The sequence below is a fragment of the Anas platyrhynchos genome, chromosome 7 (genome assembly GCF_047663525.1).
Source record: "Anas platyrhynchos isolate ZD024472 breed Pekin duck chromosome 7, IASCAAS_PekinDuck_T2T, whole genome shotgun sequence".
In the NCBI taxonomy this organism is placed as follows: Eukaryota; Metazoa; Chordata; class Aves; order Anseriformes; family Anatidae; genus Anas; species Anas platyrhynchos.
In genome coordinates, this window is record NC_092593.1 from 37,531,862 (window position 1) to 37,557,323 (window position 25,462).

The 25,462-nt window shown below is 41.1% G+C and overlaps 2 long non-coding RNA genes across 3 annotated transcripts in view; both read left to right on the plus strand.

Annotated features, from left to right (window-relative positions):
* The window catches only part of LOC106017808 (uncharacterized), a 498,210-nt gene that overhangs the window by 276,943 nt on the left and 195,805 nt on the right, over positions 1-25,462 (plus strand). The gene's annotated exons all lie outside the window — the stretch shown is intronic.
* Positions 3,389-23,552, plus strand: LOC110353135 (uncharacterized). 2 transcript variants are annotated; one of them, XR_003498547.3, is made up of 3 exons: positions 3,628-3,861; positions 21,078-21,177; positions 21,788-23,552. It is a non-coding gene; the product is annotated as an uncharacterized lncRNA (long non-coding RNA). The 2 variants fall into 2 exon arrangements; XR_011810508.1 differs by lacking the exons at positions 21,078-21,177; positions 21,788-23,552 and adding an exon at positions 19,416-20,240 and having other exon boundaries at positions 3,389-3,861.

Sequence of the window (25,462 nt, forward strand, 5' to 3'; positions counted from 1 at the left end):
TGTGTTTCCTACTTCTGCAGTCATATTAACATATGTTCTTTAATGAAAATCATCAAGTTAATTTAGACGTATTCAGTTTTCTTGGATGTTAGCCACAGCTCTCATTGCTCAATGCCAAGCTCAAGGAGTGCCTCAGCACCCGTGTGGGATGAGGGCCCTGATCAGCCTTCAGTGGCCACTTAATAACACAGTTTGTCCCTTTACTTCTCCCAAGCCACTTCAGCCATGTGAGCCCTACCCCACAACTCTTTAATTCCTCAAATACCAGAAACCAAGGCAATTAAGTGTTGTGAAAGTGTGCCTGCTGAAAAATCTGGGAGGTTATGGGACAGCACGCAAGTATATGCCATTTTAGACATTGATGCTCTTACAATAGGAGAATTCACAACCATACTGTTGTGCAGTAAGGTCTTCCCTTTGTCTCCCTCCTTCAAATGACTGAATGCCATAAATATGACATAAGAGACCCCATTAATTCTGCCAAAAATATGTATGTCTGAGGAAAGAGAACAATTAAAACATATACTTCAGCGTAAAACAGCTCAGTTTCTTATCAAATACTGGCTTTCCTTTTTCATGGTTTGGAACTGGGGAGCTATTTTCAGTTTGCATATTGCTGGATGCAAGAGCTAGACTGATAGCAACTGCTAGAGAAATTTGAAAACAATGGCTTATGTATATGGAAATTTGTATGTTTTAACCTTTAAAGTTTTGTTTCTCCTCTTTTTTTTTTTTAATGTTTTCAGCTTTGGTGTTTTTGTTTTGTTTTGTTTTTGTTTTCAGTGGGGCATTATAAAAATGCTGGTAAGCAATTAAATCAGTGCACTGAACTGGAATTACATAAAATATTAACTGTGTGTTTTTAAGGCAACCAAGAATTGCATAAACAAAAGTAGCAAGGTATACTGCATTGAGCAACCCATCAACAGTGCTTCCTTATCTTACTTTTATAAGACATTTCTGTAGCATTAGAAATCTTTTCTTGTTACGGAGAGGTCAGTTGGATTAAGCAAAGTTGGACGACATAAATTCTCTTCAAGCTTGAAGGCTTAATTGATTATAATGTATCAATCTGGAAGAGATAATAGTCCTGATAATTGAACTCATTTGGTTTCTTCTTAAAAAATAAATAAATAGGTAGATACAAGAGAGAGGACGTGTAATTCTGACATAATTCAGTTCTCCAGTTAGAAAAAGTTGCACGTACTTGCTTGGCAGAGCAAGGCATTTTACAGCCAAATGTCAGATCTACCGTGTAGTTTGTCATATCATGTGTGAGTTAAAAAGTGTATAGTCAGATTGCGGAGAGGTCTGCTTGCTGTTGTTTTTATATGTGACTTTATTTTATATAAATATGTATTTATAAACATGTATTGTTAAATATATTCCAGTCATTTTGAACACGATGTTCCTCCTAACCATTCAAACTCATAAAGGCTTAGAAGAATATACTGGCAAAACTACACATACAAAATCAGTTATTTTCAAACAAATTCATTATCAGTACTTATTCTTTAAAGATACTAAGAGGAAAATAATCAGTTGCTTTCCACCTCTGAAATTTTATCAAAACCACTATTTCATGGACTGAATTTGTTAAAAGTTGTCTAGAATAAATGAATCTGGCCATTCAAATTGTATCTGACAAAAGTGCCTGCCACTGGAAATTTTATATTAATTTTTAGGCTGAAGCAAATTTATACGACCAAGCTATAAACGTCTACATAAGAGTGTCTGGAGAAAATGCTGACAGGCCCCTATCTGCAGTGATGCTGCCAGGTGCTGTTATAATTAGTTCTTTGGAAGCGAAGAACTGTTCATTTCTGCAAGCCGAGTAAAACCTTGTCTGCAGAGCAGGTCTGGTAATTTGAGACTGAGCATTATTTTAGCACTTGGTCTTATATGAAGAATAAAGAGCTTTTGGTGTAGGCACTGAATCCTGGGGTCTAGCTGTTGGGTTCCCTAAGTCAGCAGAAACTGGCAAGGGTTAGGAAGGTCTGAGCATTTTCAGCTCATTTGAGATTTAATTTATGAAATAAACCTTTAGACAGACATTTAAACAAGCAGCAAACTGCAGAAAAAAATAAAATGGTTTCTCATGCAGCAGTGCAGCTGTCAGTGAGTTAGGGTCTGTTTGCAAAAAGCTTTTAAAACTTGGAGAGAAGAATGTGTGCTATAGAAAAAAAAAAAAGAAAAAAAAAGAAAAAAAAAAAAAGGAAAAGGTAACAGAAAATAATAATAATAAAAAAGAAATGCCACAAGGTGTCTTTATATGAAGATCCAGTAATATTTTGTAAGAAGCTGTGATTTGGTCAAATAAAAAAATGTCAAAGCGTACAGCAAGGGATGGATTGTTAGCCTTTTTTTCCCAGTCTCTACTATTCTTACTCTCTTTGCAAGCAGAACCTTAATTTATCTTCTCATAAAATGCATGTGCAAATATTTTGGACACCTCAGGGATATATTAAGAGGCTGAATTAGTGTTCTTCATTAGTATCCCAAATTGCTGTATACATTCTGTTGTTTAGACTAGCTGAGAAATACAATAGTCTAAATGTGACTGTGGTGTGAGTGAAGAAGGACAATAGGTCTGATCAAGATAAATTACTCTGAGAAAAAGAAAATTACAGGGGAATCTAGTACTGAGGGCAAAAATATCAGCATCTCCTACAGCAGAGATTGTGCTCAAATTAGAAATCGGCTGCCACCGTGTCCCCTGGTAAATTGTGGGAAAGCTCACCTTATAAATAATCCACAATGGTGAGATTAGATGTATAATGATAGAGGTAGGTATCAGAAGAAATAAGACAGGTTTGGTGCTTAGACAATAGCTGCAGCTATGAACCCCTACTTGTTTTATTGGTTGTCCACTATCCTCTGCAGATGATATTAACTGTGTCATTGCTGAGAAAACATTCTCTTGGTCTCACTACAAGTGTCTTCCTCTGGACTAACGTATCAGAGTCTCAAGGAACTTTGACGTCGAACACTAGGACAGTCTGAATTGTAATGTCACAAGGGGCAAAGCATTTGTGTTAGCTTTCACATGGTCCACATCAGAAGATGCCATGATAGCAAAGAACACAAATTCCTGAAGCTGTAAATGCTTAAGACATCTCAGCTGTGGAACCATGGCCATCATCACTCTCAAGTGTCTGACAAGCCTCCTTCTGAGGACCTTTTGGAAAAGCAGCATCAAAAATGTGTTGCTGACACCACCTGATGAGGGCAGTTACTGATTATAGTCTGATACCAACAAGTAGAAACTTACAGTTGGCATCCATTGCCCTCAATGCTAACCAGGAACAGAAGCCACAAAACTGGGAAACTGGCAGAGATAAATTTACAACCTTGACAAAGAGAGAAATATGTAGATGAAGCTAATAGTTTCCAGCTCTCTCAGTCCAGAGGCAGTCATCCTGATGTTGAAGTAACATCTTTCTACTTTTCTCAGGATGAAATAGCTAAAATTCATTTTGTCAGCTGAGAGAGGGGAAAATATGACACACAGACTGCCTGGTCATAGGACTGTTGTGCTGTGGAGCCCCTCACCTGCCCCTCCCAATAAATGTGAGCAAATTACCTAATTTATTTGCCAGTTCCCTGGTTGCAGGCTGCAAGTCAGACCTGCCTTCTCCTGTAATCAGAACAGTAAACTGCTTTCAGCTCTGTCAGACACCAAAACCTTCCCCACGACCCTCAGCTGTAGGACTTTACAAATTGCACCCAAGCAGCAAGTGCTTTGAGCTTGTACCCATTTCTTCTAGGAACCTAGAGGAGCCTAGAACTAGTGAGAACCCAAGTGTCATGCCTGCTCTACTGTGTTTTTGCTGTGCAAGATGCCTCTGTTCTGTTCTAAAGGTATTTTTACACAATTATTTTATGAATTCCTGTTTTTGAGTTCAACCCTGCTGTTTCATGAATTAGTCCTTTTGTAGCTTCCAATATTAGCAGGATTATGCTGAAGAAAACATGAAAGTGATCTATTAAATTCTGAGAGTGGGCTTTCTTGTCTGTTGTGGGTTTGTTATTTTTATGGTGAACTAGAAAGGTTTTCTGTTCTAACAATGTTCCCTGGGGTCTTGCCTAGATCCAACCTGACTGTCTGGCAAATAAACTGAGAATAGGGTAATGCAGATTAAGATTACCATTAAGCACCTGTATGGTTATCTGAGGACTTCCTGCTTGTCTTGCAAAGTTATTTCTGTAGCAGCAGTTCCCAGTCTGCTTCCTTTCTTGCTTCTATGACTTTGTCCTGCTCCATGAAGGGTCAATTATTAGAAGTAAACTTACATTGTAGAGTTGTAAACTTGCAGTGTAGGGTCTGTGTAGGACAAACTTCCCTGGTGATCTCCGCTTGCTAGCACCAGCTGGGGCCCTGGGGAAGGGGAAGCTTGTTGGAGGGGTTGTGTTTTGTGGGACTCTGAAGGCGGAGCTGTGTAGTGACCCTGGGAGGTAAGGCGTGATGTGATCTTCACAGGAAGATCATCACTAGACAGTAAATGAATGAAATTCATATCTACCTAAGTTTGAATCCCTATGACTTGTTTCTATTCCTGTCTGCATATAAATCACTCAGGTGATGCTGCTGACAGGTCCTGTAGCAAAACTTAATAATGAAAGCATGTGTTTTCTTAAGCTAATTATCTCTGCCACCCTTGAAATTCAGATTAAATTTCTGCTTGCAAAGAGGGCTGTTCTAAATGCAGGTTTTTAGTGTTTGTGTGTTTTCTGGTTCTGTCCATTTTCTGTAAGCATAGCTTCTAATGAAGCCTCTCTTTTGAGGCAAAAGCAAGGGTCATGGTGCTTATAGATAGTCAAATAAAAGGACTGTAGCTTAAGATGTATGTGATATGCAAACTTGCTGAGAGGCAGGGAGAGAACTTGTAAACACAGCTGCCCATATGTTGTATCTTGAGCACTTTAACAAGGAAGTTGATTATTTCTCCCCTCGCTGTCTGACAACACTTGCAAGGGTTCATGATTTTTCACTGATAAAGCTCCAGCAACTTTTTTCTTTTTATTTTTTTTTCTGAAAATAGAGAATAAAGGCGCATCCAAGACAGCAGTTCACAGGATAGATGAGCTCCCAGGGGGCTTAGTTTCTTAGGGTTGGCAGATGATAAAGGAAGCAGCTTGTTTTGATGAAAGAATTTGGGGAGTCTGAATGAATAATGACAACAAGTATGTATAGAAACAGGAATATTTTTCCCTGTGTTTTTGACCATGCATGAATTTCTTAAAGCTTGTCATCGAGATAAGTAGCTTGAAACTATATTAATGATTAAAGTGAAAGGAGGCTGTGGGAGGCAGAAGAGGAAGAAAAAGGAAATTCATACAGTGCTGTGGGTGGCTTTTTTCTTTTTGAGAGCTTCATGAAACATAAAGGTGATAAATACAGGGTAAGGACAGAGTAGTTGAAAGATCCTGACAGGAGGAGGAAAACATGGGTTAGCATTTACGAAACATCTGCAGAGCTCGGGTGGGAGAGCAGGAGCGTACGGCCCATCTGGATGGCGAGGGGGACAATCTGTGTTAATTTGGAGCCTACAGCCATGTAAAATGGGACTGAGAATTAGGCCCTGAGTGTTGGAATAAAAGGAGTCATAACTGAAGGAAAACTGCTACGAAGAAACGGTTAGTGGAGGCAGCTCAGGATGGAAGCGGTGAAGTAATGAGGAAGAAAATGGAGGCAGATAATAGGCAAGTTGGGAACTGAGAAATAATAATAAAAATAAAAAAAAGTTCTGTCGAATAAAACCTTGATTTCTTTCATGGGGTGAATCAGAAAGGACTGTCTTTCCCTTCTTTAAACCACTTGGCATTAGGAGAACTCAATAAGTAACTCCTGTTCTTCTCCAGTGCCAAAAGGAAGAGAATCAAGCCTGTTATAACTAATCTATTTGATTTTTATTTTTTTTAATACCTCTTGTTTTCCTCACAGATTTTCTTTGTGGGCTTGAACAAAACCAAGAGAAGTCAAGATTATTGATGTCAGGATTGCACTGAAAGAAACAGGAAATAGCAGTTTGATGCCATTTCTACCTTTAATTGTGTAGAAATCAGCATTGCATTTGGTTTATTGTGATGCTATCCTTTTTAATGTTAATTGTGCATGATTTGACCTATTTACTGTGATTTTTTTCATATTCAGTCTTTTCTCTGCATTGCTCCCCAGATTCTCTTCTTTCTTGCTTAATGAAACTGTACCAGCTTGTATTGGTGGTTAAACAGTATCAGAAGCTAGATATCATCTTTAACCTTATTTTCTATTCCTAAGTGTAATTTTAACAATTAACCTTTTTGTGCAATGAAAAGAAAGTAATGTAGAAGAAGTGACATTAAGAGAAAAACCGTGCTGTTATTAAAATTGCTATCAGGATAAATTAGTATCTTCACAGATAATTGCTTTCATCTTTTGAGCCTCCTTATGCTAGAGAGCAAACCCTCGCCTCCCACATGCAATGGAAATATTTTTCATTAACTCTTTGAGGAAGGAGGAAGAAGGTACCAGTAAGAACGCCAGCTCCTCTGTACCACCATGTTCTACCATGTAGCATTATCTACCAAGTACAAGCATCTCATCTGAAGGCAGTTAAACTAAAGCTTATGCCAGTGTGAAAGCTACCAACAGCAGTTTTGCAATGACCTCTTAGTGGGTTTGTTTTGAGCACACAAGTGAGTCTTGCCATGGTGAGGTCAGATTTTAGTTCTGCAGTAGAGTAGTATTTAAAACAGCTTTTGTTTCAGCTCTAAAATCAGTTTTCAAAGCTGCTGTTCATGGAGATGAAGGAAGCAAGCTGCATGAGCACAGTATAACACTTGTAACAAACATGTCAATACTTAGTTCATAATTCTGTCCGTAGGCTCTTCCTAAACGCTCAAGGGCAGTGTACTTGAGTGTAGAGCCAGGGCAAATGAGCACGCTGTGCACTGCTTCACTGCAGTTCTTCTGGGAGTGCAAGTGATCCAAATCAGCACCACAACAAAGGCTTTTTAGTTTCTGAAGAAAAGTACTGATGTACCAGAAGCAGCAATAGCATCAAAACGCAGAGGTAGTGGGACTTGTAAACTGCTGATCAGGATGTGAGGAGGGAAGAAGAAGGGATTATTGTACTTCAAGTGAGCCTTTGGAAGAATTGAGGGGTTGGGGGGGAAAATCCCCATTTTTGAGGCCTATGCCCTCTGAATAAATTGTAGGAGAGGTTTCTGAACAAGAGCACTGTGAGGCATGGCTGGCTTAAATAACCTGCAGATAGGGGACTCCTTCAGCCCGTCCTGCTTTTGCTTGAGTAAATGCTGCTTTGGTGCCCTGCTGGGATGTGGATTACTGGTTAAGACAATCTCTTGGTTGGCTTGATTCAGCACTAGGACATGTTTATAGCAATTCCCAATGATATAAGCTGCTTAAAGGGATTGAGGGAAACAAACAAGTGGTGTATATAGTCAATCTGGGAGTAAACCCTGAAGATGAGGGTTGATGGGGACTCACACTTGGAATTAGGAGTTGTCCCAGCTATCCTAGAGTGGGACCCTGTGCCACAATATTGCGAAATACCAGCTGGGGAGATAACCCTTTCATTAGCCTGATGGTACCAGATTTGCCCACAAAAGGGCATTGAAGAAGGCTTGTTGAATACACCTGGGACTGAAATCTCAAACCTAGTAACAGAATGTGCTCCATGAGTGCTCATTATGTGAGGTTAGAGATACCACTGAGTTTAAGGCCAGGAGGGACTACTAATATCAGCTACTCAGACTTTCTGCTTTATATATGCCAAAGAAACTTCACCTAGCAATTCCTGTGTGAGGCTCATCATTTCTAATTAAGCTAGAGTACAATCTTCAGAAGGTTAAATATATTCAAATATTTAATGCGATGAAGAATCCAGATCCACCACTTCTTAAACTTAATAGGGAAGATAATTTACCTATATAACAAATGGGGATACATTTGTTTAAACTTGTCACATCTTTTCCTGATCCTTCAGCCTTCATAAGGAGAAGCCACCTGAAGTGGTGAAGGAGTTGCTCTGCCTCCACCAAACCTCCCAAGATGTGTTTGGAGGTAATTTCACTTGTAGCTGGATGCAGCTGAGCAGAGAGCTTACCCTGGAGCCTGTCATACTCTCTGCTTACAAACCTGCTCTGTAGGTGCTTGCAGGATCAGCCAGCCAGATGATTTTTCTATTCCTCTGTGGGCCGTCTTTGAGCACAGTGAGGCTTGGCTCTAATGGTGCTTGTGGAGATGGTACTTGATCCATTATGACAATACAAGTATTGACAGTCTTGTTATTAGGCATGCTTATAAACAAGTATGCCTCGTGTTTCAAAACTTGGCTTAGTTCACAGCTAAACAGATTAGCTGAACAGCAAAATCACAAAAAAAAAAAAAAAACCAGCCCTGCAAGTTGACAAAACTTTAATCAAGTCGATGTGTGAAAATGGCACAGCATTGTGTCTGATATTACTTTCTACTGAGTAGGAATTTTCAGTGAATTAATGGCACAGTTGGATTTTTTTATGCATACTAGGTGTTGAACCCTCTAGCTGAAACCTACTGGTGTCTGGGTGTGGCTAAGTTCTTACCTTTGGGTATCAAAAAGGGTCTACTTAAAGCCTTTTTTCATATTTGCCTACCACTGCTGTCATGGAAGGAGATCTCAAAAATCCCACTGCAGATTTTAAACTCTCCTGACCACTGTAATTTCTGTGCCAGGGTTGGTAGTGTTTATTTTGTGTACATAATTCTGCACATCTTCTGCCTTCATTCTCTGAAACCTTTTAGCTTGAAGTCACAGATATCTTGCATATCTGAACTATTTGTGGAGAATAAGATTAAATTAGGCACAAGGGGCCTGAAAAAATTCAGAAATGTCAGAACAATGAAAGAGATGCTTAATATCAAGACTTGAATTTATTTAAAATCTTGATCTAAATCTTTTCTCTAAACAAACTCCAAAGCGTCAGACTGAAACACATTACTCTGAGGTGTGAAAATGGAGGATGAGGAGTTCAAAAGGAAGCAGGCTGTACCGATCCAGGAACATTGCTGGATTAGCCTTGTCTTCACAAAAGCCTTCAGTTACAGGGAGCTGTGAAGTGCTAATGAGTGTGTTTTTTTGTTCTTTATTATGATATTTTCATCTCTTAAAAATGGTGAAAGGTTTTCTTACAACCATGAAATTGAGGTCCCATTACAGCAATTTGGTGCTTGCAAGTCATGTTCCCGCCATAACTGCTCTGTGACCGAGCTGAGTGCTTTGCTGTATCTTGCAGCTCTTGTGCCAAAGTTCAGATTCCCGAGTGCACTTGTGGCCCAGGTTTTCCACGTGATAGTAAGGTTTTGCATCTGGTATCTCTTTCTTGTAGCGAAGTAATATTTGCTAGGTCTTTAGAAGATTGCAGAAAAGCATAACTGCTTTGATAGATAGCTCCATCTCTCCTCTAAATTAAAACTTTATTTAACAATAGGAGTGGCACTCATTCAGCGTGCACAGGTGAATGTTGTGTGTTCTGAAAACCAAAGTTAAGCGTCTGACAAAATATATGGCATGTAATTTGCTCCCCAAAATTTTATGTTTTATCCAAACAGTTGCATAGTATTTCTAGTATCTGCATGAATTATACTGACTGAACAAGATGAGTTTTTGTTGGTGATTAGGAGGACCCCATACTATGTGTTTTTCTTACCCTGCTAGATAAAGAGAAATTGGAGCGAGGGTTACTAACGTTACCGCTGTGTGTGTTAATTTAATAGAAGGAAGAAGCACAGTCACTCAGGCAACAATATATAATAGCCAGTAAGATTGTAATAAACACATCACCCTGTTAGACATATATGGAAGAAAATGTGCAGATAACAATGCAGTGGGTGGGTCTTTCACGGGCTGCTGAGTTTTTTGTCACAGCAATTTGAAAAATCAATGGCAGACAAAAGGAAACAGGTGAGCATGGGAACATCACCAAACGATCAACATGCGTGGGAGCATGCTGCAGTTGGGCTATGGGGCCTTTTTATAGGGAAGATACGATGATACAGAAACATGGGGAGGTTTGGAAGGGGGCAGGCCAGCCTGTGCTGTGTGGGCCCTGCTTGTGTACAGCTAGCTGGCTTCTGGGCACATGTGGGAGTTTGGGGAAGTATGGTGTGCCCTATGGTTATAGCCATTAGCTTTGTCTGGTCCCAGGCATCTCCATCGCTATCCCGGCAACTTGTGGTCCCCTTAGCTGTTACTGGGGGAGAACATGAATTGCTTGCGTGTTCAGAGGGTAAAAGATTTTGGAGAAAGGGAATGGTAAACCTAAACAGAGGTGTATTTCCCCATTTTTAGGACCATGGCATTTATTTCTAAAGATCTGTATCTTCAGGACTGTTTGTGCTGGCAAACACAGTCTTCCATAGAGCATGTCCTGATGGTGGCACGGCGATGTGGCTCCTCCAGCACTGCTGATGCATGTGGTGATTTTTGTGCTCTCTGAACTCAAGTCCTGCAGCTGCTTAAGAAGCAAATCACACTGGTCTGTGGTGAGAGTAGGAGACAGGTGTCTGATCGCTAGGTATCTAATATAATTTCTAAGGGTAGGGAAAACACTGTTTTCATAATCTTACTGAGCTTATTGAATATGAAGGCATTTTCTGCCTGTGAAAAGCATATTTTTCTGCACCACCTACTTCAGCCCATGTTACTCCATGAATTGTTAGAGGAGTGAAGCCAGTAGAAAGTGCTTAATGTGGGGTCAGTGTGTTGGCTGCTTCTTGGCTGTAAGAGAGGAGTCTCCTGTATTACTGTCTTTTAGGTTTGGAATGACTTGAGCCATTTCCTACTTTGATATGCAATACTGTATTGATGTAATATTGGCACCGAGGAGATAACTCACAGTGACTTGGGTGGCTTAGATGCAAAAATCCATCATCTCTGCCCTCGCTGGCTGAGAATAAAATCCACTCTCTTCTAGCAGAGGCAATCATTAGGTGTTTGCACTGCAGCAGTACAGTCATGGCCATGAACACTGAACTTTGCCTCTAATGACAGTGGAAGTGGGTTCCTCCAAAACCACTGCTGCTGGGTCACACCTACACCTGCACCCTGCCCTTTCCTACAAGCCTGGCAGGTTCAGTAGCAGCCTGTGGGTTGGCCTGGTAAGGAAGATGGTGCCAAATGGGCTGGACATAATTGTTCTTGCCATTGTTCTGTGTAACTTAATGAAAGAAAAATTCAGTGACAGGTTACATCAGTGTAAGTCTGGATAAGCACTGGTGTTTACGTATCTTGGTCTATGCTATGCCCTGCCAAGGTGGGGAGGTAATGTTATTTTAAACTACCAGGTGTCTAATTTCAGAGAAGAAAAAATACTAGAGGTAAATTCTTGATGCTGCCTCAAGAGCAGGTGTGAGAGTGACAACCATGTGCCATGCACCAGGCTGCTGCGGGCTTGGATGTCTTGTGTAACAACAAACGAATGTGGCATCCAGTCCCCAGTGAAGTGACCTGCACCAAATCCATGTTGTCACCTCAGACAAATGCCCAAGAGGTCTGTTCCTTTTTGCATGGCATGCTGGTAAGACGTCATTGCGCTGTGTTCAATTAGCATGTAGGATTTCTGCTACTGGTTCTAAGCAGCTCTGGAAAGGTGTGTCCAGATCCTCAAAATGCTTAGACACAACCCCCTGTGTAAATGTTCAAGGGCACAAAACTAAAGCTGAAGACGGGAAGAAGCAAGCTGCTGTAGTAGTCTAAAAAATAAAATTTGGAGAAAAATAGGAGGCTGGACACCAAGTATTGGCTAAAGGAAAAGCAGAAGGGAGCAGTGTGCTTTTCCAAGCATCCCTGCTATGTTATTCTAGTCAGTATAAAAGAAATGTAAATAAAACAAAACTAGTGCTTTGAGTGAAGTTACTTTTTATCATGTCCACAAATAGTTGTACTGTATCCAACAGTGAGTTCAAGGGGGACCAGTTTGCTATGAAGCAGCGAGCAGTGCATTGGTATCCTTCCTGGTAAAGCCTTTAGTTTCTTTCTTGGTATGCAGAAAAGTGATTCTTCTCTCAAAGTAGCTAAAGCATGTAATCCATACAAATCACACCAATGCATCTTTGCTAAACAACACTTAACTTTCCCATGTCCTCCTCCTTTTGCTTGGTACCTCTTACACATGTTTTTCTTTAGTCTCTGAAAGCACAGATCATTATATGCCATTTCTTAGATGCTGATACAAGAGCATTGCTGTCACTTAGTTTTATTTATTAGAATCAGTGAAATATTTTAGTAGCTGGATGCATCTGTTTTTACTGGTGCTGCTCTTCTGGACTCTTTTGTGGGACATCATGAGACAAGATATTTAATGTTCCTGGCAGTGTTAGACTGACAAATTCAGCTGAAAGAATGGCCTGTCATTTGATTTATCTACTGAGGAGATGCAGAGCTTCTCCAAAAGCAGGAAAATCTGCTAACCAGGCTATGAGTCTCTCATAAATGGGGTTGTAACTTCCAGCTTTATTATAAGAGGGAAATAATTTGGCCTCATTTGCTGTGTTTTCTATTTTATGTAGTCTTACTAAAACAGAAAACAATCAAACAGCAAAAACATTGGAAAAAAATTTAACTTTCTAATTGTGACTTAAATTGTGTAAGCTAATGTATTTCAATATGTATTTTAAGGCTGTTGTCATTCTGAAGCCAAGCACAAATTATTTAAACAATTTATTAGTCCCCAGTTGTATTTGCCAGTCATTCAGCTAGAACTGTTTTTGGTCACTGAAATGTTTAGCTATGCTTGCTTTTTGCAGAAGCAGTAAGAGCAGTCCATCTCCCCAGCAAGAGACGACCTGGTATAGTAGCTCAGATTATAAGGCTTATGTTCTGCATGTCTCAACTTAAATACAAGATATTCTGGTTTCATGTCATCATAATCAATAGCTTCAGAGGAGCACAGTCAAATATTAAAAGGGTGTATGTCATTAGGAAGGTGCATTTGGAAAATATTGTATAGGAAAATACTTTGCTACTCAGTCATTTATACTTCAGTTTATCTTGGAAAGTGTCTTTTCAAGAAAGAAAATTGTTCCCACAAAGTAATATTTGACAGGGATCTCTGCCTCTCTATCAAAGACTGGGATAAATGATTGTACAGTTCTATCATTAGTTTTAAATTAATTTGGGACTATCACAGAGTTGTAGATATGCCATCTAATGATGTGACAGACTTCCATTAAAGTTTAAAAGTTATCTGTTAATACGGCAGCCTTTTAAATGAGTGAACTACAGAAACAGCTTCATATTTCTGTGACAAGTAAATAGTTTCTGTATTTTAAGACCTTTAAGTTTTAATGACATCAAAACCCTTGTAAATACATTACTTTACAGGCCAAATCACTTATAAGCCTTCTCAGCCTCTTCTTTTTGCTAGAAAATACAGTTTGAAGTAGTATTTATCTTCAAATAAGAAGCTTGGTGTTTTTATACTAGAATATTTTGTGTATTTTTGTGAGACTGGTGTGTGCCCGTGGCTGGATGGCACCATGCCCAGCACCTTCTCTATCTGTGAATGGGGAGGGTGGCATTAGCTCGATTCAGTGATGTTCCTGAGAGTGCTGCCGCTTGGAAAATTGCAGCAGCAGTAGAAGATAGGATGGAGATGCCCAGAATACCCATTGTGAACACTTACTGATTTCTTTTTTTCTTCCCCACAAATATTTTTGAGTTCTTTGCATAAAATCTTGTGGCAGTTAAGGTTAGGAGAAAAATAGTCCAGCCAAATCTGTAATTACCTCTGCTGTCAGCTGTTCAAAGTGTCCAAGATCCCATAGCACAACCATGGCAGGGAAACAATGTGTGAGACAGCACAAATCATGGAGGGAAATGTTCCAGTGCTTGCTGGTGCTTCTTTTGGCCATGGCTGCTCTTGCTTCCCCATTTTGAGGCACCTTCTGTCATCTTAACAAAAGAAGCCATGCTTGCAGGCTTCCTTACTCCTCTGCTAGCACATTGCTCTCCCATCCTAATGCCTCAGCATCTTGAAGGAGCTGTAAGGCTTCTGTTGCAGCTACAAGAAACATAAACATAAGCCTAATAATAGAGATCTGCCACTAACCCCATTCTTTAAACTAAATTTTGCTCCCCAACCATCTGGATGTTCTTCCAGGGGAACGCTGGGCCTGCCCTGTGCACACCCATTCCTGTCTCACTGAACTGGGGAAATGTATTTAGCTGCCCAACGCAAAGGTGCTCACCCTGGTGTGCCCTGTGGTGGGGCTGAGCCACCTTCAGGGCCCTCTTGCTCTGGTGACAGCTCCTACGTTACTGTCCTGATACCAAGACCTTTGCACAGGAGAGGACAAGGATCCAAAGAATCCTATTTTTGAACACAGCAAGCATGCAGGCTTCCACTGCCTCGTTTTGAGGATGTTTTTGTTTTTAAGACTTGGATACCCTGCTTCTGTTTCAGATCTCTGCTACAACTGACAGAAGATGGATATGAAACCCTAGCACCAATCCATATACTATTAAATATCAATTTATTATGACAATGTGCTATTCTGTCTACATTACTTCCTATTAGATATTAATTCAGAACAAAGGAAGGTGACCTGGCAGGACAAAAATAAGCTGATTCGATACAAGCGTAGCAGAAAATATAACAATACAATTTACTAAAGCAGAGCCCTCTTATGTGTGTAGTGTATGTAACAATAATAAGGATTAATGTCCAAGGTCTTCACATTGGAGGCTTTTTGAAGAGAAAATAACTAATGGGCTGCTAATAATTTGTAATGTGACTTCAAATATGCTATTACCTTATCACTAGGAAGACTATTTTTTTCTCCGCACACATTAAACCACTTTGAGTAACACGAATTACACTCCCAATAAACGCTTATCTAAAACCTTTGAAAGTATGAAGGTAACATTTGGGAAGCAAGAAGGCAGCGCGAGACAAAGGCAAGCTCTAATCTGTTCTGTTCATGCCATCTGATAAGGCTGCCGAGCAGCGTGGCAGCCGGGCAGCTGGCTTGAGAGTCTCTCGGTGTGTTGCACCACCGGCTCCCCCTGCACACAAGCACTTACAGTGCCAGGTGGGTACCAGGACTCAGTCCTTTGTCAGCCATTCACCACGGCAGCATGGGGCAGAGAATCCAACAAACCTGCTGCTGAACAAGAAACTCTGAACGGGAATTGGACTCTTAAAAAAACTTCATCACGATATGAGTGTTCACTGTACTAATGCAGTCTAGGTTCTGTGGTTTAACCCGCTGCATCTTGTCTCAAATAAGGACACCTCTGTCGTCTGGATAAAGCCACTCAGCAGCTGAGTTACTCCTATGGGCCAGTCTCGCAATGAAGCTGTAACTGGGAGTTTATGATATCAGAGGAAGTTGGCAAAATAATTGCCAACACCAGCCTGGCTTTAGAGAGACATGATGTGATGCTGAACTGTTGGAGTCCAATGAAATATTGAAGAGGGTAATCTGTTTAAAGCAAGGGATGCTATGCTCTTCCCAGGGTGCGAATGCCTGGGACAGCTCTCCAGCTGGTGGGAGCTGGCAGTGTTGCACTTGCTTCTGCAGAGACGTGCAGGCTTACTGCAGCTGAGCAGGATGCCAGCTTTGTGGCTCGTGTGTGCTTTTTCATGTGCAGAAACAGCTCGTTCTGATTCCAAGTAGGAGTTCAAGTACGGGAGGATATTTGCTCCTTTCCACAAGGTTCTTGCTCCTGTGAAGATGAAAAATTAAAATGCCTCTCATTTCTGCAAGTTAACAGTGTTTCCTGGCTGAGAAGTTTCAGGCTTACTCTCAGTAAACTGTTTGGTCCTTTTTGCTTTTCTGCTTTCCAGACTTTCTCATTACCCAGCTCCTCATTTTGCTGGCAGTACTTTCATGTGTGTTTCAGAAAACCAAGCAGAGAAGGGTGGGCTCCTGCATCAGAAGCAGTGTTGGGGCCCCAAGGCTCGCTCAGCACCGGCTCTCCCATGCAGAGAGCAAGCCCTGCCAGGATCATGCCCCTCTGCCCACCCTCCAGCATGGAGCCTCGCGAAGTATCTTCAAAGCTGCTAAGCAGGATGCAGTGACCAGAGGAAGATCAATTAATTGCCCTGGTCCTGCTTAAATATGAGCTGCTTTCTGCTATCCTTTTAAACTCGCATGCTAGATCCAGCTCAAAACTACTTGCTTAAAGATATAACAAGGAGAGAAGGAGGGGGGGGGATGGAGGGAGAGAAGGTTATCATCTCCCTGCAGGTAGGTGGATGCTGACTGTATTCAGTGATTTGATGTGTGACACTGCTACAGTCGCTAGACCCCCTGCAGTAAATAGATTGTCTGCTGCCTGCTTGCTGTTTTTTCCACCTTGTCACCTTTCATAGGTTTTCATCTGCTGTATTGTCAATGGCAGCCTCCTTCCATGACTTACTAGGAGAGGGAAAGCTAATAACTTTCTCAGCCAATATATCTTGGCTATCTAACAGAGAACCCCTTTCATTTCACTTATCAGTAATGGAAGCCACCAGTTGTCTTTGGAAATGCTCAGATCTAATGTATTTATACACACCTGCCATTTATTGATAAATAACTAAGCTGTAAATATCAGCAACATTTTAAGCACTATTTTCTCCTTTCTATTATCATTACTTTTGGCAACCTATTTACTTTTCAGCAGATGAGCTGGTCTTGTGTAATATTAGGGGAGCAGAAAAATCCTGTGCTAATTGAAAATCAAAATAAATAGAAACAGATGAAACAAGGAAAGTTTATCAAGGGTTTTTCTCGTATTAAAAAGGGGTAAAGCATCTAGGACGTAATGACTAACTGAAAGCTTTACACTGGTTTTTGAGTGGAGTTGGGACAGCTTAACTATGTTCCACGGTTTTTGATGCTGCTTGAGAGATGGGGTAAAAAGTATTGTTAATTATGAGGGTTTTCAGGAAGGCGTGAATTTGACATGAGTTCTATAATTCTTCCTTCTGGACTTGTGATCCTAGAACCAGGAAGGAATGGATCCCTTGAAATTGTGCTAAGATTCAGAAAACTTTCAGCTGTACAGGTACAACTATAATCCAGGAAAATCAAAGATTTAGGGCTAACTATTAAAATTTAACTAGTGTACTACTTGAGCATTATTAAATGCATTGTTGAGCTCTCTTTTATGCTCTGTAATGTTACAGCATAAGGTATTTAGGAAAGGCCATTAAAAAGTCTCAGGCTCTGATGCCAGAGATTAGAGAGCACTGCAAGCAGAAACAGTTGCAGAATCTCTCTCCCTGCTAGCTTTGTAATTCAGTGCTGTTTGCCATCATGTCCTGAACTACATGTATAAGGGAAAATGTCTTATTTGACTCCCAAAACAGTGTGCTGAACTTACTGCTAGCAAACCATGGGGCTACTGGACAGTTAGGCTGGTTTCTCCCATCCATCTCCTCCCTTCCTCTCTCTCCAAAGGGAATGTGAGCTAGCTTACCTGTCAACCCACTCTCACAAAGGAAACGTTTGGAAAATGTTCATGCTCAATTCACGCTTGAAATTCAGTACCGTAGGAGCTGCAATATGTCTGTCACTGTTTCTTTTCACCTGCACCACTTTCAGATCTCCTCACATACATTCATATGACTTCTAAACACTTCAAAATTGCTCACAAATGTTGCTAAAGCTACACCACAAAAGCCGAAGTTGTTCTTGTGTATGTTTTAGAGGCCACTTACTGCAGCAGCGTTAAGTTAAACTTCCAGGGGGTGCTTATGGGAGGTGAAAAAGAAAAACAACAAAGTCTTCAGGATGGAGCTTGGAAAATAACTATGCATTGATGCTGTCACTTTCACACACTAAGGGCTAATGTGGACTAATACCTTCTGAAAGTCCAGCATAATTAAAACAGTGTGTAAACCCTCTATCTGTCCTCAGCTGGTTGAGTTGAAGTGGATCTCCTGTGATTCTGGCATTGTTTGTGAGCCCCAACTCTTAGCAAGAAGGCACAAATTAATCCATCCAAGGAACCCCTCAGCAGACGATGCTGGGGTAGCACAGCCCCCTGAGCCCCTGGAGAGGGAACACTGCTGCTCCTATCTGGCACAGAGGGGAGAATAAAGCTTGACAGCTTGCTACCATCAGAAAGACACAATAAACCAGTTACCAGGGAGATGCAGACCCTGAGCTTCTGCTGAAAAACAGTTTTCACTTGGTGCTATTTCCAGTGTTGGAAATGCAAAGGTCTGTTTTGTGTGTTTTATGCAAAGCAGGTTGAAATCAACATCACACTTCATTTGGCTCCCAGCAGTTGAACAGAGAAAACATATAGAACTAGAAACATATTTATTTCAGAGTACTTTCTGGAGGGAAAAATCAAGCACCTGAGCCAAGCTCCTGGTTTGGGCACCGAGTAGGCTGAGGATGTGAAAGTCATTACCTGTTTCAGGCTGACACTGTTGGGGTAACTCCTTGATGTAACTCCATTCTAAAGCCCTTTACCCCCTGGTGGGGTGGAAAAGGGATGTTCTCCTTCCTCCTAGCCATGAAGAGGCTGTCGCAGGTGCGTGGCCACCCAGCCCTCTGGGCAGTAACAGCTCATCCTCAGGGCTCAGGCAGAAGGGTACTTGCTCTGTAAGAGACTTGCTCTGGTGTCTTAACTTTAGAAGGTTAGTTTAAAATGTCATTAATGACAATGGTTAGCAATGTTATGGGAGCTTCTAGCTCTAAAGTACACTTTTGTATTTTGTATTTTTTGTATTTTTCCGTACGGTTCTTGTTATTGTTGAATAAATATGTGATACCCCATGAAAACCCATGCTGCTGCTTTTGCAGCCAACACTACCTGTGCAGTGCTCTGTGACAAGAGCCAGATAGCCCAGGCTCATGTCCGATGGAGGCTGTGGGCCTGGAGCTATTCTGCTCCAGTGTCAGCCCTGCTCTTGCTCTTATCCCTGTATTTTTACAGCTGACTTCACATTTATTCAGTGAAGTCGCAAGAGACACCTTCCCTCTGAAAAGCATCTGTCACCAAGCTTTGAAAGAGCCTATGGGGGTGGGGGGGACAGTGTTTTCTTGGTGAAATATATATGATTTCTGATAGCCCCTGTACCAATGGTGGCTTCCTATCTCCTGTTTGTCTTCTAGAGACAAACAACATCAGCTGCACCAGTCCTTTCACCTTTCCTTATGGCATTAGTTTGTTTGAAAGTAGGCTGTGTGGAGCGTGCTGTAAATTACCGTGCGTGATGTGTTTGTTTCCAGGCACAGAACAAAATACTGAGCTCAGAAGGCAGGTGGCAGGCTGCTGGTGCTTAATTTCACTGTCTGCTGTTTTCATTGCATGAGAAGTTTCATCCTTGGGTTCATATAGACATTGAGAGTTTCAGGTGATCAAAATCAATCATTAAACAGAACTTGTTTGACTCTGACAGATGACTTCTCATTTTTTTTTCCCGAGCATCTTTTATCACCTGGGTCCGTATGAGAAGCACGGGGCTCTCCCCTGCCAGCCCTATTCCTGTGCCTCTTTCCCCCAGCCTGGGAAGGAATGGCTGCATCTCAGTTCTCTGCAGCCCAGCTGACCTCTGGCCGAACCATGTCCTTGCCCAAGTCTCCCATCCGCAGGGCAGAAGCCCCTTGGTGCAGAGCAAGCTTCCTTGGCTTTGAAGTTCAGAGTATGTGATGTCCTTTCTGGTGCATGCAGCTGTGGCTGTTCAGCCAGAAATGCACCTCTTGGTTGGAGAGGACGAGCAGTGGTGACTAGCACAGCTTGCTTAAACCTGCGACGATGCTGAAGCTCTTCCTTTTGCTCTTACTGTCTCCTCCAGCTGAGCTTCCTTCGGACTGCTGGTGCCACATCGCGCTCCCACCCTCTCGCACATCTGGCAGAGTAGTCACAAACCTGCTGCCAAATTGTGAAATTATCCTTTTCTCTCTCGACTGCCTCAAATAAGCTACCATCTTACGGGATAAGTAACTCCCTACCCGCAGCTTGTCAGCTTGCTGTGGTGCCTTACCAGCAAATAATCTTAACGCAAAGCAATCGTTACAAATGGGACCTGTAGATTATTTTCACAGTGAAAATCATTAGCAAGGATAATTAACTAAGACTGTGGTGATGAATAGCGCTGCACTACTGATCAGTGTAATAAAGAACAGAAGCCACTAATTACAGATAGCAAGCCTTGAAGCCAATGAGAAATTTAATTTAACGTTGCTACACAGACTCCACACAGTCTAATGTAACTTTGCAATTATCATAATAAAATCTTGCCACAGATGATGCTTCTGGGAATGTTCCAGGTACAAGGATGTGTGTCCATCAGGGTAAAATGGTTTGTGATCTATCAATTACAGCATCTTGAGAGAACAGGTTAAAAACCCTGAGTCTGAGCAGGCGCAGTGCTTCTGCATCCCGCAAAGTCCCGAGCTCAGGTCCACTTCCACAGGCTCCAAAGGTCCCAGTGTTTCTGAAGTTTGCAAAGCAGAACCCTAATGTTGTTGTTAGAGATCTTAGAGTTGTGCTTTTACCTAAAGGCATCTCAAAATGTCTAGTTCAGTCTTTCAAAGCACCTTTTTTGCTTGATGTTTGTCATGCTCCATCATACTAAAGCGATGAATCCTGGGCAAGAGGAAGTGATGGGGACCAACCTTGTTATCCCCACATACACATGCAGCAAACCGTGTTAGATACCTACTAGGAAATGGCCTTCAGCTGCAGCATGCTGTATTTCAACCTCTGAATGAGGCTGTGTGAATTAAATGCTTGTGTTTGTAACCAGGGCTATGACGTGATTTCCAGAAATCGAGGCAAGCCCTCTCTCCTCTCAGCTCTCCATCCTACATTTCATGTGCGCTTGGAGAGCATACGGAGTGAAGAAGAAAGCAGTGGGGCTCCCTGGTTTTGCATCTATTTGAACAGGCTGTCTGAAGTTATTTTTGAAAGCACTGCATGTTATCTTTGATTGCCAACTGCGATGTTTATGAATGGTGTCAGGATATGGGTTGTCTTGTGTGAAGATGAGCTTTGCTTTAATGAATGTGGGATGAGGAGCCTATGTTAGTTAGGTGGAGGTGGAGTAAGTGGGATTTTTTGATAGCATAGATGATTTTTTGACAGGAGTATCAATTGCACTGAGCTTGCCAAAGTTCTCCTATCTGGTAAGAATGAAAGGAGGAAGAGAGAAACTTCAAAACGTTTAAAGGCTTGCTGAAAACAGGTAGGTAAGTCTACATGTCAGTCTCTATTGGATAAGTATTAATATGCTGAAATTAGATTTAAGGAAACCTATCAGTTTGAAAGCTTGTAGTATAGTAATTTGGAAAGATATCAGTTCAGAAGACTTGTAGAGGAAGCTCTTAAAATTGTTTAGGTTGTCAGGAGTTGCCTGGTTGAAAATGTTCCTCCCCTGAGGCAGAGGAATGGACCAATAAGCCCTTCTAGGCTTATTTTGGATATTTTCCTGTAGTCATTGCTCAGATGACCAGTAACCCTGGCTGCACCTGCTATGCAAAGCTCCAGTGTGTTTCAGCTGCATTTCCATTCCCCCAGTCTCCAAGTTAGCTTGGAATAATTGTAATCCTGAAGACACCAAAAATCTTGAAATAAAGTGACAGCAAAATTGGGTTAAGTTCAATTAAAAGAAAAATGCAAGAAATCTTCCCTGGCCAAAAGGACAGGGGGAGTTCACTCAGGTTGTGGCCAGCTGCTGCCTGACCCTTGTGCCCCATGAGTGTGCCTCTGTTTGCTCTGAACATTTTGATTTTGTGCAGAGGTGGGGAGTCAGGGCTCAGGATCTGTCTGCCACTGTTTTTTGTTTTTTTTTTCAGAGCCCAGTGCACAGGTACTAAACCTGCAATGGCCCCAGCCTGATCCTGAGGATCAGGCACAAATCCAGGGTCACAACAGTGCCTCACCAAGTGTTTGCTTCCTTCTTGAATCCATACAGCGAGTCGGCCCTGGCTAGGTGAATACAGTCAGGGAAATAGCACAGTGCCCGAGATGCATCCTGGCTTCATATATTCAGTATGATTTCATTATATTCATAATTTCACTATGATCTTTGTTTCTGCTGGTTTCCATTTGGAATGGCATTTTTGGAAAGGCAATTTCAAGAAGAAATAAAAATAGAAAGCTTTAAAAAAAAAATCTTCATTGAAAACTGATCTTTTAATTAAACTCCCAGAATTTATTTTAGTGCGAGTTAGTGTGACCAGTCAAGAAAAGGTACGGATTGATTAAGCTATTACCATTGACATCATATGGTATTAAAGCAATAATACAAATGAGTTTAGCACTTGTTAGAACATGATGAGAGCAAAAGGTTGTGGTCTACTGAGATGGAGAATGCATCATAATCAAATGGAAAATCGCAACGCAGAAGTTGGCTAGTCCCTACAGAATTTAAGATGTCAGGCAGTGCTCATGTTTACAAAACTTACTCCTACTACTCTTCATCTTGGTACTTGTTACTTGTATGGCAGGAAAATTATAGGCTATGCTTTAAATACAAAGCTTCTGTTTCCCTGTCCCAGATTGCTGACGCTGACTGTGAGGTAATATTACCTGATAATATTAATGGTGGTAATATGAATGATAATATGAAAGGGATCAAGACTCATTCTTTACGACTAATATTGGTCAAAAAAGTAAATAAATTTACAGACTAAAACTTCTATTTTTATTAATGAAATGAATTTTTTTCCTGTAGCTATGTGAAAGTGGAAGCTGATCTTTTAAATATTCCATTTATCCAGATCAGATAATTCAAGACACACAGATAAAAACAAATTGCTAAGAGAAGGCTTATTTTGATATACTTAACCCAACTCATTCCAGGAACGTTAATTGCAGTGAATCATGTCACAGTCAAGTTGTTTCACTGAAGCAAAACTAACTTGAAGATTTGTCACTTTTTTTCTTTTTTTCTTTTTTTTTTTTTTTGTATGGAGACTTTCAGACTTGTTAGCAATACATGACTTAATGAAATGCACTAGATAGTTCTGCCTGCAAAAGAAAGAGGAGTGAGAAAGTGGGTTTAGTGTCTGTGATACCAGCCTGGGTTCTATCAAGAGATGTCTCTCTCCCAGATCTGTTTAATTCAATGTAAACTTTTGCCCTGAGTCATGTGGATCTCATGCATCCTCAGGTAATGCCCTGATCATAAGACTATTTGTGAATCCCTTCCTGCAGTTAGAAAGCTCAAAGTCATGGTTTTGTGTAGTTTCATTTATTTGTTGGTTTTATTTCAAAGCAGAATGAAAATGACTTTCTGGAACTGCTCAAGTTGTTACGAAACAAAACTGTCAGGTTTTTTTTCTTTGGGTCTGTAGCTGAAGAGCTGCCTTGATCCTCCTTTGTACATTTCAGTTTATATTTGTATCTGGAACATTCAAAAAAGCATCATAAGTTATAAATTTTGACTATAATGGCAAATTTATGTAGCAGATAATGTAAACTGAGACTTTAAACCAATGCCTTCCCTCGTGCTTCATAGTATCAATTACCAAATTAAATGTATGCCCCAATATGATCTTAGCAGAGAAGCACAAAGTGAATGGAGTAGAGATGAAGTAGCTTACTAATGATGCATGTTGCAACCTCAGAATTTCTACCAGTAAAGTTTGTTTTAATAAAATAAGGAAAATGCCTGAAAGGATCTCAAAGGAGTTACAGATCTAGTAGGCTGTAGTGCTGTTTCTATCTCAACAGCTTCTCATGTCCATAATTCTCTGCAAAGGACACGCACGTGTTTACCAGAGGCCTCCGTTCTGTTTTAACTTGTACTTCATTTTGATGGACAGATCTCTAAACACTCTTCTTGCTCAAACTTAGACTGTTATGGTTAAAATGAGTCAAGACCACACGCCACACCGTCATGATGTAGCACGCTGTCAGAGCACGTGTCACTTTAAAAAGCCATTATCTTAAGCTAGCGCAGCCTGGGGTGTGTTCTCCCAGCTGTCCCAAGACAACCTCTGTGAGCAAGATTAATTAATTCTTTGCTCACCAGTCCCAGCTGGTGGTGACATTTCATTACTGCAAGTCCAGCTTTCAGGTTCTCCCCATTGCAGCAAATTGAGTTGGCCTTTGCTGTCCTGCAGCCACAGCTGCTGAGACTTGCCAGTCCAAACGGCTTTCTGCTACAGCTGAAAAACAGGTTGCCTCTGTGTTTGTCTGAATCAGCCTATATGTCCTATCTTTAACAGCAACCTGTAAACCCCCAGTGGTGGAAGGCAGCCAGGCAGCAAGCACGGATGCAGTTGTGTCATTCATCTGGTACCAGAATGTTGTTGGGGATGTTTGGCTGAGAGACAGGAAAGAATTACGGAAGGTTGAATGAGAAGTGGTTTTAAATAATGTGTGTCTGTGGAAGAATATGTGCTAGTTCATATGTTCACGTATATCCAGTTCACAAAATGTTCGCATACATCCAGCATATACTATATTTTCTGGGAAATAGGGTATCATGGGAAATATGTGAAATGAAGTATTGTTCTCCTCTGTATCTCACTATTTTAACAAGTGCTTTGCTAAATTCAGCTGAACAGATAAAGAAATTACTACATCTCTGGAGAATCCATGTTGGGTCTAAGAAAATCTAGGTTAGTATGATTTACTATTTAATTTTCTCAAATTCCTTAAAAACTTTGGAAGTGGAAAATGCTGGGGGTTTTGTGTGCTGGCTGAAATTGCAATTAGACTCCAGCTGGAGACTGCAAAACACAGCAGAACCCTTGCAGGGAGAGTATTTGCCTTGGCTTCTATTTGAAACTCCTTAGCAATATCACCTTGTCGCAACAGCTGTTCTGAGAGCTGGGATTGGTGTGAATTTCTCCTCCACTGCCTGGCAAGCTGAAAAGATGTAATACATTTTTGGTTCATTTTAGGTTCAGGTATCGCTAGGAGCAATCTTCATGTTCGTCTAAAGGAACGAGATGCTAGGATTGCGAAGCAGAGATTCAGGAACTTATGCAAACTGCTCTCAGTTGGAAGCCTCAACTGGGACTTTATTGCAAAAGCACCAGGCAGTAGAAGATCAGTTGCTAAATTAGCCAGAATAAATGTCCAAAGGTACAAAACTACTGCCAACCTGCTCCTTTGACAAGACGGGTGGGCTGGCAGTAGGCCTGAGAAAAGGTCTGCATAAACAAGAATAAGCTTGGTACCTGTGCCACTTCAGCGATTTGCTAATCGGTGATCTTGCTTGGCAGCAATGCCTGTTACAGCCACTGGTTCTTCAGCTGAGCTCTTGGAAAGCTGATGTTCTTGGTTAGCAGACAGTAAGCAGAGAGGGCTAGGTGGGTAGCAAAGGTTTCTTTGGAAAGTCAAGTGTCTAGCACGGTGAATGATGGGGAGATCTGAGACTGCTCATTAATAAATGTAGGGGCAACCTGCTGCATCTGCTTGCTCTTGTTTATCCGTTTTGTTTCTTGGCAAAGTTCTTGGGAACTTCTTGATGTAGGGATGGTCTCTAGCATGTTTCATGTCATACTTCCAAACAT